This window comes from Rhea pennata, chromosome 1, assembly GCF_028389875.1.
Source record: "Rhea pennata isolate bPtePen1 chromosome 1, bPtePen1.pri, whole genome shotgun sequence".
NCBI lineage: Eukaryota > Metazoa > Chordata > Aves > Rheiformes > Rheidae > Rhea > Rhea pennata.
In genome coordinates, this window is record NC_084663.1 from 15,338,387 (window position 1) to 15,357,727 (window position 19,341).

Consider the following 19,341-nt stretch of genomic DNA (forward strand, 5'->3'; position numbering starts at 1 on the left):
ACAAGAAGCGATAGATACGTTAGCCCTTTTCTTAGTTTTTTCCTGGGTGTCTGCTTACAGCCACTGATGGAGGCAGAACAGACGGGCATGTTAGATGTCTAAACCAGTACAGCATTCTTACCTAGGGCGAGAATATAGAAGGTAGGAGTCAAGTAAAGAGTGGGATCCCAAGGGGAGCGAAGGTGGCAGCACGTAGGAAAGCACAATAAGAAAGTCAGTGATTTGAGTGAAATCAGAACAGGTAAACTGCAGTCACGAAGTATAGGTAAGGAAGAAGAAAAGCTGTAGTTTCATCTCTGTTGATGCTCAGGCTGAGCCCAGACATGCCCTGCTGAATCACTAGCAAAACTGCCACTGGGTCCAGCACATCAAGCCCTAAAGACATGAAGGCAATCAGGCAAAAGAGGAGGTTCAGGGTCAAAGGACTTTTTAAAGATATCGGAAGACACAGCACAGGTGAGTCTTCACAGGCAGAATTTGCAGTTTATTTGCAGATTTTTGATTTTTGATTTTTTTCAATCTTTTTAATATGTATTTTGGAATAAGAATTGTAGCTTCTGCTTCACTCCAAATGTGATATAATGTAGTAGTGAAAAGCTGTGGAGTCTTGGCCTCAAGGCAAGGTATAAAGCCTCAGAAAAGGCAAAGAGTTTCAATTTTCCTTAGCCATATGTGGGTTTGAGATATAAGCCCAAAGTGTGTTTTTTTTTTTTTTTTTAATGGAAGGAAACAGTATTCATTAGTTACCCAAAGTACTAGTTATTACATCAATCAGTAGAATAAATACTTTTCTTCCCAGAATTGAAGACCGCTTCACATTCCAGTGTACATTCCTGAATATCATGATTCTCTTTCATATAGACAACAATCATTTCCAGTAACGACTTTGGAATTAGCGTCTCCTTTTGTGTGGTTTTGTTTTTCTTCAGGACCGATATTTGTTTGTTTTATGAATCCCACATCCAGTTTTGCAACTGATGCTCACATTATGGTCAATATTTTGAGAGAAGAATCTTTGGTGATTTTTTTTTCCAGCTGAACTAGACTGTTTTCCTTGGAGTGCTGAAAACAAAATCATTTTAAGTAGCTGATTTGATTTACTGAGTTAAAGTAAAAATGTGCCAGATTGCTCGGAGACATGGCATAGCCGCTGACCTACACCGAGACTGGAAACTGTTGCAGACTGTGACGTGTCATGGCTATTCGTGTCAGCTGTGCGCTGGGAAATACACAAAGGAAGCGGCACGCTGAAAAATGTCCTTGAGTTTAGGGCTCTAAAAGATTCCTGTAAAACATATTACGGTGGGATGAAATCAGCCCCTTAGACCCAAGGAAGAATGATGTCATCTCTTACACAGCTTTCTGTTTTCCTCCAGTGTGTTTGGGACAGCACACAGATGGACCTGCAGCATCCTCAGGAAGAGCTTCATCAACATCTGTCCCATTCAGCCCACCTGGCCCTGTTATTGAGCCTGAGACCACTAGTTCTCAGCAACTCAGGTTGTTTCTCCTTTTCATTATTAAGATAAAACTCCATACCAGATTGCAGTTATTGGGGTCTGGCATTGCAATTTGACTTCTCCATGTGCACCCTTGTATCACATTTACTTCAGTGAGGAGGATCCCTCAGACACACACTTCGCAAAGCTGGGCATCTCAGCAGAGCCCACATCTTGATCCCCACCATTTGTGTGTGCATATTGGCAGCAGGAGATTTTGGCAGTGGGTCACACCCGGCTCTTGGGTATCTGTCCTCCTGTTTGTCTTCTGAATCAGAGATGTTCACCTTGCACATGGTCAATGATATATAGGTGAATTCTTTCAGTAGCTCTTCCCCTCTGCCCCCATTCTAGTTAACCAACAGATGGAAGCAGCATTCTGCTTTGCCCTAGACTTTATGCTTAATTACTTCCCTTTAGGCACAAATAGACAGGTGGAAACAAGAAGCCAGTAACATGTGACCTGCTTGCCACAGACTACAGCTATATCTGTTTATAGCTTTGACCTTCGTGACTAATTCAGCAGCAGGAGGTGCTACGCAGGGTGCATTAAATCACTCCCTCCAGCACAGCGGCGATCACCATCCATCCAAAGAAGGAAGCTGCAGTTGTAGAGTCTGCAAATTCCTGTAAAATACACAAACCAGCAAGACTGTCCCAGAAATAAGCCAAAGGAAGAGGAATTGGTGCCAGAAGATGAGGCTGGCCCCGCACTGCACCTTCCCTACCTATAGAGCCTGGTACCTCCCATGTGGGGCATGTGCCCTATGGCCACGTGGCAAAGGGATGATGGTCATAACCACGCCACCGCCCTGGCAAATTCTCTTCCCTACTTCTGCCTGCAGATAACAAGCTCTGGACTCCCACACAAACTGAAAGATTTTTATGTGGGCTGTATGCCAAGGTGCCTTGCAACATTCGAAGCGGCAACTCCCAGTGAAAAAAAATCAGCATGATGCGTTGAAACCACTCTGTGGTTGAACTTGAGGCCAGGAAGTCATCTTCCTCAAGTGGCACACTTCCTTGTTTAACAAATAGGAGGCAAAGGGTTTGTGCTATCATAAAAAGGCCCTTTTACCACTCAACCCCCCCCAGAACATCTACTGACTCACCAAGTCCCATTTGCTCATCCATAACACCCCAAAATGATAGTGGCCACTTCAGTCTGCCTCCCTGGGCCTCTTGACCTCACGACCGACCTTCCATGGGACCCCAAAATGCCTTCTCCCACCATTATCCCCCAAACCATATTCTCCCTTCCTGGCCCTTTGTGCAGTCCAACTCCATGTCCAGAGTCTTTTCCTCTCCAGGCCTCCAGGGCTAGCTTCTGTCCCAGGGGCTTCTCCCACACTGGCCCCTCTGCTCCGGAGAAGCCACATTGCACCTCCACAGGGCAGCAGAGCTTGGCTTTGCCAGCACGGCAGAGAAGCCTTGAGATGGGAAAGGAAGCAGCATCTCTCCAAACTTAGTTCCCTTTGCCTCTTCTGCTGTGTACCTCTACACACTCGCGCGGATGCACTGAGCACATCTGTCTGATTACAGGCCCTCCTTTAAAGCTAAACCATTCTGTTTTCTTGCCCCTTATGGAAGGCTTGACTGGAGACTCTCTTTTTACCAACATATCTCCATGTTCTAACCTTCCCGATTTGTTCTGTTTGCAACTGCTTAAATACTAATTTCCACAGCAAAAAATGTGAGCGAGACCAAGGCTTACTGGCAGGCCACTCCAGTTTGGAAGTCCAGCGGCGCATAGGCAAAGCCAGGGGAAGTGGGCAAGTGGACAGAAGTATCTATTTAGAGACAATCATGAGCAATTTTACAAGGACGGAACCACCTCTAATTTTCCCAGTTCAGGTTTCTCTGTTGTGAAGAAAATCAGCATCTGGAAGCACTTTCCAGGCCACACTTTGATCTGCAGGGCAATGCTCCAACTGCTTCTCCTTTTTCCCCATTGCCATTCAAGGACATTGTTCATGATTACAATGCACGGCAAGATCCTTATGAGAAAATCCTCAACAAATTAGCACCTTTGCTGCAGTGGGTGGGCAACCACTGATGGTTCAGGTAGAGGACAGATTTCAGAGCCAGCTGAACATGGAATCTCCATGGAGACCACACTGACACTCAGCCATAATGATTTAACAGCCTGTAAATTGGATAGCCCGACTCATTTTCATGTGGTTTGAGAAAGGCTATCACAAAAGGTGCTGTATGTCGAGGCGGCAATCCCTTCCACCACCACCACCAGGCTGGTTCTGCCACCACCCTCAGCACAGGGTGTTTTGCTGAACCCTTTTGGTGGCTGCTGACCAGCCAGCCTAGGGTGCAATCACAGATCCCATTCAGAGTAATGGGCAAGCACAACTTGCAGGCAGAAGGAGCTTTTAAAATCTTATAGATATGGAAAAAAACAGGAGACAATGGAAATGTTTATCTTAGATATCAAAGTGCCGGGTAAGTCAGCACTACATCCTGACTAGGGCAGTTTGCATGGAACTGCCACACTGTCAATGCAGGATTCAGGGTACAGACTAGGATCTGAATGTGTAACAAGCAGTTGAAGCACAAGCAAAGAGGAACTTCTGCTCCAGGAGAAGCAGATCAGGACACTCTGGGAACCATCTCTGAAGGAAGTGGGGGACAGAGCTGTACCCTCAGTCCTGAAGTTCAAGTCCTGAGGTAACAAGACTCTTTTGTTGTAATACGTAGAAAAACTGGAGGAACAAGCATTAATTTGTAAAGGACCTTGTAGTTTACTCCTGTGTGATGCTCTTCACCCTCAGCTTGGGTTACTGCATGCCTGTCTCTGCAAGCATGAGGATAGCCAGGGAAATCCCCATGGGGGGCTGCTGCACAGCTGAGCACATCCTACAGCAGCAGGCTGGCTTGCTAGGCTTGGGCTGGCACACGCACCACCCACACCAAGCGCAAGAGGGAAACACGATTCAGAATGATTTTACCAATGGCAATAAAGTCCTGCTGAGGACGGACCCCACCATCCTCAAGGCAAGATCTGCCCTGGGGAAAATTGTCCTGTTTCTATTGACTTGTCTTCCACCCTGTATTTCTTTCACTTATAGTGAATTCAGTGCATTTCATTCACTTACAGTTGTTTTACTGTAATTTCCCTCCATTCCTTACTCAGCTTTGTAGATAGTGTCCAGTTAAAAGAGCTGTCATTTATTAAAGGCTATGCAAAATCTATGGAAAGCTATGTGTAGCAGGTATACAAATGGCAGCTTTGCCGGCCTCCAAAGTACAAGAATCATTATTCCAAATTCGAGACAGCAAAGATTTAGTCTGGCGCTGGCGGAGGCAGGCGGGGCAGGAGTCTGCCTGGAGGCAGGGCTGCCGTTGGCAAGAGACGTACGTGGCGCTTGCTCTGGGATCAGCCCCGCCGAGGCGGCACTGTGCATGGGGCGGCTGCAGGCAGCTCCAAGGCTGCGAAAGGGAGCCCACCCTGGCGCCCGCGGCAGCCGGAGTGCATGGGGATACGCGAACACAAGAAGGCAGCTGAGGTCTTTATAGAAGCAGCTCTGAAAGGAACAACATGAGAATGAGGGAGTTGCACTAGAAACACAACTAAGAGCTTTGTCCACCTCCACTGCTAGGTAAAAGCCTGATTCCGTGGAGGCCAACAGGAATTTTACTATCGACTTCAACGAGGGCTCGTTCCAGCCTTGCTTTGTTGTCTCTGCAAAACAAATTTGTGCCACCAATTTGGAGTATTAATACACATCATAGTACAAATCTACAAACTCTAGCTGGAAACGTATTTTTCAGTCTAAAACTAAGACTCTGATTTCTTTTCACTAAGCAATTCTGCATAGGTCTTTTTCATTTACAAGTAAAAATTCCAGGGAATAGAAAGCCAGGTCCTGAAAATTTTCCTGAACCACAAAACCACATATGCCTCATGGAAGAAATGCCTTGTGCTGTGGCACCGCAAAGGTCATACTTTTCCTCCCCCTGTCCTTGTGCACCTTTTGAGCTCTGCAATGCTGGGGAGGCCGCAGGGTCGCTCCTGCGGTGGGAACTGGGAAGGGAAGGCTGCAGGCTGAGCCGGAGGCAATGGAGACTCCCTACGTTGACTGAGTCTACACTCAACTTGCTGCTCAGCCTCACGTAGGAGACAAACTAGAACACGAACAGAGAGTGCTGCTACTGTTAACGTTAAAGTGTTTCCTTAGCTTCATTAGATTATAGTCTCAGTAACACAGGAAAAGTATCATGCTGTTCTCCTCACCCTAAAATGAATAAATCCAGGGTTCAAAACAGATTTAGGAAAAAAATTATAAATATTGCCTGCCAGGAACAAAATCGGGAATTGAGCTAGTAAAGTATTTACTGCAAACAAAGGTCTTCACCACCCAACAGCCTTCAGGATCATTTTGAGACTAGTATTTTAAACACTGGAGAGGCACAAAAATTGGAATAGTCTCTTCTTGTTATCTTCAGTGATAAAGCTACATGGAACTGTGATGAAACTGGATGCTGTCCTTGATGTTTTGCTTCTCCTTCTATTGCCAGCAGTAACTCTTATTATTCAGACTCGTTCTAGTGTGCTTTACGGCACACTCACAGCAAAAGATGACCTGGAGATTCAACAGAAATCTCTTGAAATGCCACATTATTCTACTTCTTAAAGTTTTAAGAATGAGGTTGTAGAAGTAGACTGCGTTGACATTTTCACTTTATTACCATGTGCTAAAATAGCATGAATAGAGGACTATATCTGTAGGAAAAACGCTTATTATGAGGTGCAATTTGTTTCTTTCAGCCCGTCCTTGAAGATTTGGTGTCAGACTTCTTAAATACACAGCAATAGTTTCCCAGGCTCTATTTTCCACCATCCCTAAATGGACAGATTTAATTTTTTCCATATTGCACAAGATACGGTGACCACTGTGTGAGTAACATAAAAGCTCCTGAAACAATGTTCCTAGAGGAAGGATACTCAGACCTCAACTCTGTTTGGGGCCCTCTGAGGTCCCAGGATAGGAGTCTGCCCATGTCATATCCCTTTTCCACATTTCCCATTGTCACTGCTGGAACACCAGCCAGATTTTTGCCTACTTCTAGTTAAGGATATAACCAAACTCTCATGTGACAGGTGCTGAAAAAGATTGTGGATATGGTTATAATGGGAAGGGAGAGATCCATTCACCTAGATCTAAAATCTAATTCCTTTTCATAGGTAAAACTTGGATCAAAAGTCAATCATGGGATACCGTAGTCTCTCTTTTCCACGACCTCTGGACCCCATATGGGGTTTCCAAAGAATGGCAGTGTCTATCCTCATGCATCAGTGGGTGGAGATGGTCCCTGTGACCCACATATCAGCATATGTGCCCAGCCAGCTCATCAGATTATCTGTGGATGGCTATAGTGTCAGAGACCCAACATTATCCAAACTAGATGAAACAGAGAGGTGGCTATCCTCAAAATACCCATCCAGAACACGAGAGGAGACAAACAGGTTGTCTGCAGAGTGGCCCTGAGGCAGGACACCCAGGAACAACTTTACTCAGCCTTAACATGGTCTTCGTGTAAGTCAAAAATTTGATAATAGTTAAGATTCTGGTTTTGCCCTGTGCAAGAGACAAAACCACAGGTGCAGCTGGTGTCTGGTGTAGCTAACCAGCATTTTTGACTTGACACTCATGTTAAAGAACACATCTCTAGGAGCATACTGGGTTTCTCGTGTTTGGCGCTCTGCTGCCTGCGCAAGTCCACTTTTGCTGTTTTTTGGGATTTTCAGTTTTACAATATTTGCCTTTTCTCTTAAATCCCAGTTCAAGTGATGAGTTCAAACTTCATACTAATGTCTGTTATAATACCTGCTACAAAGATGTACCAAGTCACAGTTTAAACAGTTATAAAGGGTTAACAGTATCTTAGAAGATATTTGTAATGTTGGTCAATTGTGATAGATAATTATGGAGTTGGAGACGTTAGCAATTTGTCTATAAATGTGATTTATAAAATTGTATGCTGATACACCTTCAACAAACCCCTCAACATTGTAGTTAATTACAAAATCACATTTATGCATGAATTTAAAATTGTCAAGAAATTACATGAGCATGCCCATGTTCATATGAGAATTTCCTGGTTAGACAGAAGACATGAAACCTGAAGGTGCAGGAAACAGAAAATGAATAAACACTGTCACTTCTCTTCCCTTTGCAATTCGTGCCATGAGTTTGCTGTTAGATGAATTTTTGACTGATTGGCTTCAAGGGCTGGTGGGCCAATCTTGACTCTATTTCAGTGGTTTATCTTAAATTCCATAACCCAACAGTAGCTAATTTAAGCTTGGATATCATAGAGAAACAAGGAGTTTACTGCTAACTTGTATGTTATTTGATAGAGAATTTAATAGAGTGTAATTGGAGGACATCCAATTTACATCTTTTGTTTTTCTTTCTTTGTTAAGTAGAATGGGCTCTCTTTAATAGTATATTTGGTGCTGCAATGGATACTTGGTGTCCAACACCCAGCAGGTGAGCAGCACCCCCTTGGTTCAGCACTGACTCCCTCTCCTTATGTTAAGGGCAAATTGTTTGACCAAAGGGGCTCGACAGAGGGTTTCAGGGCTCCTTTCCACAGGCAGCAAGCTGCTCAAGTGGCTCAGCATCCCATGCACCTGTAGCCTTAGTCCTTTCAGGTGCTTCAGATAAAAGGTCTAAGATCCTTTCTTTTGTGATTATGTTAGCTACCAGAGAGCATTCTAATTTTTATGCAATATCAGGAATACACTTGATGCTTAGTAAGCAACAGGAGACAATGCTTCCCTTATCAAAATGTACCATTCTCTTTTCAGAATTAATTCCTTCCCACAATGGCACTCGTTCACTTCTGATTTTCCAGGTTAGTCTTGTGTAAGAAGCTGTGCTCCACTTTTCCATATGTGCAGAAATGCAAATTCCACAGTTGCTCATGCAAAAGATCTGTTACAGATCCGTCTGTGCACCTTTAATTGCAACCAGAGCCTCATGGTAAATGTAGGTTATTAGAGAGTCCCTAAGACAGCTAGTCCTTTAGTATTCAAGTACTCTAAAGATGGAGCCTAACTCTGGTGCTGTTCAGCTGCAACTCTGTGCGCCATACCTTGTGGCAGATCCATGAATATGGCAACTGCATCGGCCTAATTTGGAAAGCTGGGACCAGCCTTACCACATATGCTGGAGTTGAAAACAAGGATGAATCCAAAGGTGCACAACTCAGTTTCCATCCACATCAATGATTCTTTCTCTCTTGCACACACAAACACACACTTTGTCCAAATCTACCTTTCCACCTTTCTCCCCCCCCCCCCCCCCACCATTTGTTCCAGAAACCTGGGAATATTCAGCCCTATATATCTGGTTCCTGACATGCAGCCTCATTTAAATTACTCTGAAATTCAGGTGAATACCCATGTGAATATGGGAATCTAGCTCAGAATCATACCTAGTTAGAAAGGCTCCTAATATGAACAGATAGTGAAAAAAACAAAAAAATCTCAGTTCATCTGGTTCCCCTTATAGAATAAGTAATTATTTTGTGAGTAGATGGAGTTTTCCAACTCTTATACCCCAAATATTGAATAGTCCTCCAAAGACCACAGTAAATTCTTCCTCACATTACATATAACTCCCTTATGAGAGCAAATAGTTAAAACCTACAGCAACCAGAGAAGCTTTAAAAATGAATCTGTCCCCTTGGACCCCACCTACTGGCAGAAATCTTACAGTAATGGGCATGGTTATGCCTCAGCTTATAGCATGGGTGAACTCAAACCCTAGAAATGGGGAACAAAGTTACATACAGCTTTAACCGGACGGCCAAGAAGCAGCAATTTCTGCTGACAGAGAATCTGTGGAAGAGTCACATACCCGGTCAGCGCAAGGGCGAAGAGGAGATGTTATCCGGCAAGGACAAAGTTATGACATAACGTAAATGAGCACTAAATCATGTGGCATGTCCTGCTCATGAAGCAGAGACTGTTGAGTGCTACTCTCTTGTTTTCTTCACGTTTTTGCTCCACCTGGTTGATAAGGATGATATTATCTCAATCGAGCAACCTCTTTTTTTTTTTTTTTTTTTTTTTTTTTTTTTAATATATGTTTTAAGGGCAAAGTCCAGGACAGCAGCACAAGAAACTACAGCAGCATTTATGAGAATTTAGGCAGAATTTATGTCTATATCTAACAGACAATCTCTGACCAACAGTCCAGAGGCCACCCAGCCCTAAAGGCACCATAAATTCACCAGGTTCTTCCTGAAAAATTTTCATACCTACCAGGCAACACTGAACTGAGCACAGCATGCCACAACCGTGGTTTCCAGCCCAGAATGAGGCTGGCTGACTGACTCTCTTGGCTGAAGGGATTCACACTCAGTTCCGTGACTTCCTCAGACTGTGCCCCAGCTGTCAAGGATGGGACAGTCTGTGCTAACACACCTGCCAGGTCCTACCAGAGATATGCTGCAGATAGGTAATCCTGAGGATACCTGTCTGGCCAGGGTGGCTGAGGTTCCCACATCCAACCACAGCATAAGGCATTAACATTGGGCATCTTGTAGAGCAATCCCTGAAGGACAATAGCTCCTGGGCTATCTGAGTGAGTGGTGTAGCAAAGGCATCTATGATTAAAGGCCATCCAACGAAACGGATATGTGGAGAGCACCAATGTCCTTCTCTCTAGAACTTCCTGTCTCCACACTAGTTAACTTCATAACCTTAATAATGCACTTATAACACAATTTCTAACTTGTGTTTATTTTCCTAAGCTTTAAAAGAAAAAAAAAAAAAGCAGTGCAAGGGACATGCTTGCTCTTTGTGCGAGCTATGCTGAACCCTTTACCTCTTACCTGCTTGCATCAGAGGAGCAGGGAGCCTCCAGGCTCTGATTTTCTCTCTGTTGGTATTTGACTTATTTTCCACAAACCTTCACTTGAGATCTGGCTTCTTCTAGCGATTTCCACCATTTTTGTCTTCCACATCATTACCTCCCTTTTGCAGCTTTCTTCTCATCCAGACAACTCCATGCAGCTAAAATAAACAACTCCATATATCTCTAGGATACTACTTAGACCAAAAGTTTTAAAACAGACATCGATTTGAGTGTTTTGATTAAATCTTGTTCATCACTATGAGGTACACAAAGTGATAGTTGTCTAGCTGCAGTTGAATTATACCAGCTTTGCTCCAGTTAGACTCATATCATCATTTGTTCATTAACTCTTAATTTTGCAAGGGAGTATTATCACAGGGGACAACTGAAGCTGGCTGTGGCATTGCAAATTTATTGATCTCCTCAGTCTCAAGTTCAGACTCTTTGTAGCTAGCATCCATCTATGCTTAGAAGCTACATCCAAATGCAATTTTCTCCACTCTTCATACCAGCTTAGCTTCTAAAAGGATGTAATAAAGCCCCAGTGTGCACAGTAATAAACCGAGTTCAAAGGGCTTGGTATTGAATCTACTTTATATGAGAAGATACGAACCAAAGTCAATGTGTTTCCTCATGAGAAAATTGCACAGATTTAATGCAATCAGTTTAGCAACTGAACTTGTGAAATGGACTGCACTTCTGTAGAGCTGTCCTCACACTGGAGAGCAAGAAACTTCAAGCTTCCAGGTATGATCTGGGCAAATTCACCCTTGCAAATACATGCAATCCTAGTCATACCTCCATGGCTCTAGCCTTGGAGGTTTGCCCTCACGTTCCTTCATGGAAAAGTGGTTGGTATGTAAATCCAGCAATGAATTTAGCTGGATGCTAAATTAGTTGAAGCATCCTAAAATCCTGAAAGCTGAAGCAGTACATCCCTGGCTAAGCCAGCAGGCGTCCTCACTTGTCAGGCCTCTGTGCTGTGTCGGCGGCCCCTGGGCCATCCCCTCTCCCTCCCAGGGGCAGGCAGATGAGCTCCTTTTGGTGTTAGCCCTGCCACTCCTCCCTGCTTTCTGCTTATCTCTTGCTCATGGTGGAGTTTGTCTTACGAGTTGCTTTTGCACCCTGCGCCCAAAGGATAGAGCATGTCTTCCCAGAGCAACGCCTGGTGCTTGAAGAAGACCAGTCCTGCACTGGGGGAGGTAACAATTTCTGCTCTCTTGTTGCCACGCCGTACACCTGGGCATATATCCATCTTGCTTCTGTTAGCCCTTAAAAAATACTTTAAAAAGGCAGGACACCATGAATAGGGAGAAAATCCATAGGCAGCCTCCAGGAGCACACTCCTGATTCCCACCAAAGCCACTTCATATGCTCACCTCCCATCTATATTTTAACATTTCAGCCAGTTTTGCTTGTTCTTCACTGAGAAATTTCATCTCTTTCATTGCAAAAGTCAACCACTAGACTCAAGAGATGAATTACCCTATTGCCTCAAGAAAGCTTGACATTTAGTAGCTTAGAAGATATTTATGACTGAAGCACTTCTTCTTCTGAAATACAGCATTCATTTGGGGAAATTTTCCACCAGGAAGAAAAAAAAAGACAATGACACATGGAAGATGATAAACTCTACCAAAATAGCATCTTAACTCTTCACCTTAAAATGGTGAAATGTACACAAATGGTGAAAAACTGTTCAGAAAGTTAAGTAGCTTAGTCCTGGAGCAATCCAGGCATTTCAAGACAGATCTACACTGCAATAAAAACTTGATTATGTAAGCTCATAAATGGATTCAGTGTGTTAGAAGCCAACACTAAATCTTCAGCTGTTTACCAAAAGAAGGGCAATAGGGGACTATGCATTAAAATGATGATTGATTTAGGAAAGCCTAGCATAAATGAAATATGCTGACATAATGTGTAACCAGAAAGAAAGCAAGCATAAAATTAACAATCATCAAGCTCTTGTTCCAGGGAGATGACTATAGAGAGTGATATTAATTGTAACACTAGTCCTTGAGATGAACTGCAGAAGTTTGATAAACCTTGTCAAAAGTTTCCAGGTTCCCGGTTCAAAACCTGTGTGATCCCAGACAAGAGGGAGAAAGACTCTAACATTTAGTGATGCAGTTATCACTGGCTATTAATGATAACTGGAAACAATAGCTTTCTCTTAAAATCACAAAAAATCCAATCCACCAACTCCTGCCTTTTCTGCCAGGACGGAGTCCTGTGCCTGCCATCAGGAGCGTGAGCACAGCATGCCTTCAGGGGGCTGTGCCACAGCCAGCTGGAAAGATCTGGGGGCAAAGAGGAGCCTGGCCTCCAGCGCTGCTGTGCAAATACCAAGGTATTTCTCACCCATAGCCACAGCCAGTCAAAACATTTGGTGAGTCTTATCACATTCTGCAACATTATTTTAATTCTATTCAAAACTGTATTGTTAGCAGGCAGAGCTGCTGCTCTTGCCAAGCAGCAGCGGAGCAAGGAGTGAGAAGAAGAGCGGTGGCAGAGCTGCGGTGGCAGAGCTGCATGCCACTGCTTGCATGACCTCTGTGGACCCCGAGGTGCCAACCGGAGCTGCGAGTTTTGATTTTGATGGTCAGGTGATGAGGAAGCCAAGAAAAAAGGTGTTATGTCAGGGTAGGAAGGTGGATAATGAAGACGAGGGTGAGAGGAGAAGAATGTTAGGTTATGGAGCATCTCATTTTGGATGGGGATTTTAATGAGTTAGGAGGAAGAAAAACACATAAAGTAGATTTATAAAATGATACTCAAGAAAACTGATCATAATGGATGTTCTGGATGTAGGAGTAGTGACTTCTGTACACCTCTTGCTCAGAACCAACATGGCCTTCAGTGGTGTGGGATGATGCAGTTCAGAAGTGAACTTCAGGTACATTAAATGCAAATCTGGCTCTTCTGTTCTGGTCAGCAGTGTTCACTGGGGCTTATCGCAGCCAGAGTCATCTATTTCCAAATTTTTTTCAGGGGAGGTTTTCTGGGTGCTCCTCAGTAAATATGCCTATTATTTGGTTTGGTCTAAAGTATCACAACAAGTTATTGTGAACTCCGTAGCCCTCTTATTCTCTCTTTTTTATCTATCCAGCTAGGCTGCACTTTCTATCATTGTATTTTAATTGCATTGATCTTTCTTTAAAACTATTTTCATTATAATTCATTATAAACTGAAATGGGCTCATATGTGATTAGATAAAGATATGCTGTTAAAATTTATGGATTATATTGTTGTTGCTGGGGCCCTTTTTCCCCTCTCTTCCCCCCTTTCAAAGGAGGGTCTAGCAGAAGCGTTTCATGCTACAGTTGTACTTAAAAAGCACTAAAGTTGGGATTAGATATGATCCTTTTTACTAGCTGTATAAATCAAAATGAATAAACCAAAAAGTTCCCTTGGATTTTCCCTCCAGAGACACATTTTAAACCCTGAAAAGAATCCCAACAAATTACGCTGTCTCTTTTGGAACTAGGTCTGTAAACCGGTAAGTTGGCAAAGCAGTAACTATTTTAACAAAGACTGAGTCGGTGCTGCTGGGCAGCCGGCTCAACACAGGAGCTTCCTGGTGCGCGTCCCAGCAGCCAGGCGGGAGCCCGGCCGGCTGCATGCGACGGGAAACACGGCGGAGCAGGAAGCCAGGCCAGTCTCCAGCGGAGTTACGGGAAGGTTTTTAGAGCTCCTGCTCCACGCTGTGCTGCCTCCTGCTGCTCTGCAGCACAGCAGCTCCTGCCCTCTGGCCAAGGGGCGTTCCTTTCCCAGGAGGGTGCCCGAGTCCGTGGCACTCCTGGGATTTCCCCAGCACACTCCACCATGTGAAGGTCACCTGTGACCGAAGGGTATCCAGCGTATTCCAACTCAAGGACAAATGACTGCAAATGTTGATGCTATATTAATTTAGATGAGGAACCTGGTTTGATTGTTTCTCTGTACAGAAAAAGGCTATCTAGGGCATTTTATATCTATAGTGGAGTTTATAAAAAGGGAAAAGAAGTATTATGGTCTTGAAAGAACCTCATTTTGTCCCACGTTTGGTTTCTTATACTGATTGATCCAGTGATTCTGTCCAAATGCTGTCTATGTTGCAAAAATATAATAAAAGGAAGAGAAGAAAGGTAGAGGGGGTGGAAGACTATATCTGGATGACACAGCACATTATTTTATCAGATCTTGCATTTGTGCTTAATTCTGACTCACCTGGGGCAGGATTCATCATACATCAGCTTAGGTTATCTGCAGTGTAGCCGTCTGTGTCTGAGCTTGTTGTACAGGCTGTCGTCATAGTCAGCAGGGGGAAAAGGCACTTTTAGAACGTGACTCACCTCATGCTAATGCTAGTATCTAACCTAGTCAAGACGAACTGTGCTCTGGAAGTGCCTCTTTCCCTCCACTGACTAAAAGGGAGCCTAGGGCACCTAGCTCTGACACTGGCTGCACGGCTGGTTGGTATATAACGGGAGGTGAGGTGAATCCCATGCCTGCAACTGAGTAATTCAACCCGCCTTAATGTAATGGGATAGATTGTCTCAGATTTTGCTATATACACAGAGCAAAATTTGAAGAGGAAAGAGAAAAGAAGGAGCTGTATCTTCACTACTCTGTGACTTGGCGTCCCAGAGATGAGTCACTCCGCTCTTCCTGTGATAGCCAGGAGTTGGGTGGGTAACTCACATCAGTGTCAATGCGCAGACACATCCATTAGCCACACTGACAAAGTCATGAAACCCTCATTTCTTCAGTAGGTGTATAATTATAGTAAGAGAAAAATCTGAGTCATGGGTGTAATTCAGCCTCCCTTCAGGTGAGTGACACATAAGATATTAATCAGTTAAGGACTGGAAAATACTGAAGCAATCTCTATTCAGTACTGGTGAATCATAGAGTGAAATTTCTTGGATGTGGCATATACAGAAGTGGCTTGAAAAGCATGTGGGGCAGCATACTTAGTGATCTTTTGCAATGGTTTTTGCAGAAAGATGTCTCTTATTACATCTCAATTATTTGTAAGTAGATTCTTCCAGATAGTGTCTGAAGTTGTGGATTTCCTTATTCTAAACAGGTGCCATTAGAATTTTAAAAGTTACCTATTTGATAGATCTATCAAAAAATTAACTTGGCTTTGTGTACGTGTATAAAAGGTGGGGTTTATGCTGTTACTCCAACAGATAAAATGTCATTATCATGAAACCAGTTGAGAAAAGCCATGAAGCCAGTATAAAACCCACCATGGAACAAATGCAATCATCTCATACAACAAAGATTCAAAAGGAAAAAGTTAAACGTTCACTGACAAGAAATCAAAATATCTCAGGGTATAGAAGCATACATTTAAGATACATGCACGACCTTTTCCAAGCAGGTACCATATTCCATAAAATGAATTAGTGCAACAGTGTAGTACAGTTGCGATGGAGGAACTCTACCGTCTGCATATATCCAGCTCAGAATTAAGCTGATATTTAAAGATGCTTTAAAGAGGGTATTTAATTTTCTTTACTATTCTAGAGTAATTAGTGGAAAGATATAAGGTTGTTTAGATAGCTTATCTAAACATTTCTATCTCCTGATGCAGTCTTGTGATTTGGCTAAAACTATTTTGACAAACATGGAGTAACAGCTGACATTTATTCAGTCTAGAAGCAGGAGCATTTAAATGATACATTATTTGGAAGTGAGTGATGCAGAAGATGCTACCACTGAAGCATGGACCAGGCATCAGCGCTGGGCAGGAGCTGCACCATTGAGCTGCTGGACATCCCACAAACAGGGCTGCAATGTAGGAGCTCCCCAGCACAGGGGTTGCTGAGGTCACCTGCATCTTTGGGAAATTCTGGAAAACACCAGAGGGTGGGAACAGGAAAATCCACAGACATAAACAGAATTGGAACAAACCATAGGAAGAAATTAGGTCATTTCAACACGACTAACTCTTGGCAAGCCCCTGCCAACTTAATGTCTGAGTATCTTCTCACCAGCACAGCCCAACCAGCACCATAGGGTTTACTTTTTTATTCAGCCTTTTCCAGACTTTGAAGTGACCCATACTAGCTCTTTCTTTTTTTTTTTTTTTTTTTTTTCTTTTCTTTTTTTTAAGTTTGCCCTCTTTCCAGTCTTCTGCAGCTTTGCACATCCTCTGAGATATGATCAGCTCCTTGCCTGGAGGCCTGAGATACTCTGGGTGATGGAAATAGGGAATCATACTGGTCTGTAGGAATACGATGTAGAGATGGCCAAAGGTCTTCTTAAGAAATTAGCTGGGATCTAGTTGGACTTCTTTTGGATTTATAATGGACAAGGCTTTTTAGGAGGGCATTACAGTAGGCTTGAAATGACCTACACAGCTTTCCTCACATTGCACCTAAGTTAATGATCCTCATGGAGCTTGGCATGGAGTATGACACAGGTACGTGTATGCACAGCCAGCTCATGACCATTCGGGCTTTCTGAGAGAAGCCTTGACCCACATGGAAGTTGTTGGATTATTTCCAGAGCCAATCTGACCCTGGAATCACTAACGCTTCACTCATGCAGTGCTTTTGCTAATAAGCCGTGTCAGATCCTAGCTATCTCTGCATCTGTGGCACAGATAATCCCCAGACTGGATAATTCAACTGCAAGAGCCAATTTTAGCTGCACACACTTCTGTGATTGCTTCAGCTAGATCCCTAGGTACTCCTGGGTGATTTACAGCAGACCCAGCCAAGCTGAAAACATCTAATTGAAGTAGTTCCTAATCTGTTCCTTCTCTTCTAGTTTGAGTTCACTACCTTTCATCACTACTGTTAATTGCATTAACCATCTGATAGCAGTTAATCTTTTCAGTGAAGGCAGATGCAAAAAAGTATTAGGCAACTTAAGTGACCACGGAAGTCTAGCTGGAATGGGCACTTGTTCTCAAAAGGGCACTTGTACTGGCCAGATCTACCAGTCCTTATTCAGACAACATTCAGCTGATACTGCTGTGCAAATGCATCCTGCCTTCTCAGTGATTCCTTCTAGGAAACAGGAACCCTATGCACCATTTTGCCAAAGTAGGATAGGAGGATGAGACTGTCTGCACAAGCCATCAGCGAAGTCTGAGAAGGAAGGAAGGAGCACAGAAAACAGGCAACGGACAGCCTGTAAAGCAGTACTGTAGTGAAATCCAGAGCTCACTGTCTCCCTAGCTTATGCTTTCACTCATAGGTGGTGCAGAAAGCAAAAAGTAGCAGAAGTTAGAAACAGAAAAAACTATAACCTCAGTGCAACATGTTTGGTACTTTCCTTGCCTCCTGCTCTTCATGACTTATCTTCTGTCTGCCTTTGTGCAGCCCATTCAGTTGGGACAGCACAACCATTTGTAGGACTGCGTTTTGACTGGATTAGGGAACTGATCTGAATTAAAAAAAAAGTCCTGCCAAGAAATGTTAGTTCTGTGATGGGAATGAGTGATAGTGAGAATAATTGAAACCAGCGTTGTCACTGAATGCGCTGCGTTATGAAACCACAGCCTGGCTGGGCTGTTTTGCATTGTTCAGACGTGCAAGCGAATCTGCTCTTAGAAGCTATGAATCCTCTTGCTTGGGATCTTTTGTTTGTTTGTTTTGTTTAAATAGCTGAGTACTGACGTCTTCCAATCATTGGAAATATTGTGGCTGTCTTACTTAGTGATTGTCTGGCATCTTTTACCATGAAAATTAAATTCAAAGATGCAAAACTCTGTTGGAAATGGCTGAGAGGTGAGAGTACATATTGGCAATTTAAGGATGCAAAATATAAATATAATTCCAGTTACAGCAAAACAAAGCATTAAAAACCCACACAAGTCATAGGAAAAGCTATACTTTAAAAAAAATTAAAATAACTTCTTTTTGGCTACACATCTCTGCACTCTGGAGGAGGTGTGCACCCACCCATAGCACAAATGCTGAGCTTGGTGTCATCAAGGCTTTTGGGACAAAGTATGTCTGACATGTTCTCCTGCTGCCAACGGAAAGTGCAAAGGGGTGGAGCTGCCCTGCTCCTTTCTGAGATTTTCTTCTCCATACCAGAAGCTGAAATGCTCAGACTAAATCTATATCACTACATTTAACTGCACTGGGAATGTCCCTGAACATGCCCAGTCCCCTGCACTGTTAAATTGTTAGCACAGGTCATGGCACATTTTGTGCCAGTGCCTGTTTCTCCCATACAATTTCTGTGCAGAGCTCAGGAGATGCTTTGGACCAGGGCATCTTGTTCCCATTACCAGTTTCCATGTGGCCACCTTGTTTTGGAGAGAAGGGAGTTCAATGCTCTGGGTGCAGCTGTTCCTTGCCAGCTAGCCTCAGTGCCAGGGAATGGCTCTAGTCAAATTAAATTTAGCAATATATACCCAGCTTTGGTTTCTTTGTGCTACCATTCCTCTTGCACTAACTTGCATTTTAAAACCTTTTGGATAATAATTTGCTTGTGATGTGATAGGTGTTTTATACAGTAATTTATGGACTTCAACAGATTCCATTTTTTTATTTTCCTAGAACGAGTCTGCTGTAAATATTGATGTGTCCTGAGGCTTTAGAGCAGCCTCCTGCAGAGCTGTGATAACTGCTAACAAGGGGCACCAAGCTGGGCATTTAGGATAGGCAAGAGACAAAGCCTCTGTTTGTAAATGCTGCTTCTTATCTTGCACTAAAAATCCGGAGATTTACCTTAGTAGACACTTCCTGGAAGATACCTTGCATTTCTTGGCAACTCAAAGCACAGTGGCAAACTGATCTTCATTTGCTAATAATTTTCTGATTTAGAGAGTTGCCCCAATGAAAAAGACATCTCAAGAGGAGGAGCAGCAGTCAGCCCCCAAAGTCCCAATATGTTTCTGCCTTCATTTTGTCCTCAATTCCCCAACAAGATTGCTGTGTACTGCAGTCAAACCAGCTGTGTGTTGGTGAGCCAGGCAAGTACTAATGCCCAATTTAACATGCAG

At 43.4% G+C, this 19,341-nt stretch overlaps 1 long non-coding RNA gene across 1 annotated transcript in view; it reads right to left on the bottom strand.

Annotated features, from left to right (window-relative positions):
• LOC134143822 (uncharacterized) overlaps positions 1 to 14,650 on the bottom strand; it is a 30,429-nt gene extending 15,779 nt beyond the window's left edge. The window contains exons 1-2 of the long non-coding RNA XR_009959195.1: positions 14,595 to 14,650; positions 10,359 to 10,539 (exon numbers count right to left, since the gene is read on the bottom strand). This is a non-coding gene — a long non-coding RNA (uncharacterized LOC134143822). The remainder of the gene's footprint in view (positions 1 to 10,358; positions 10,540 to 14,594) is intronic.
• Between the last annotated feature and the right edge of the window lie 4,691 nt (positions 14,651 to 19,341).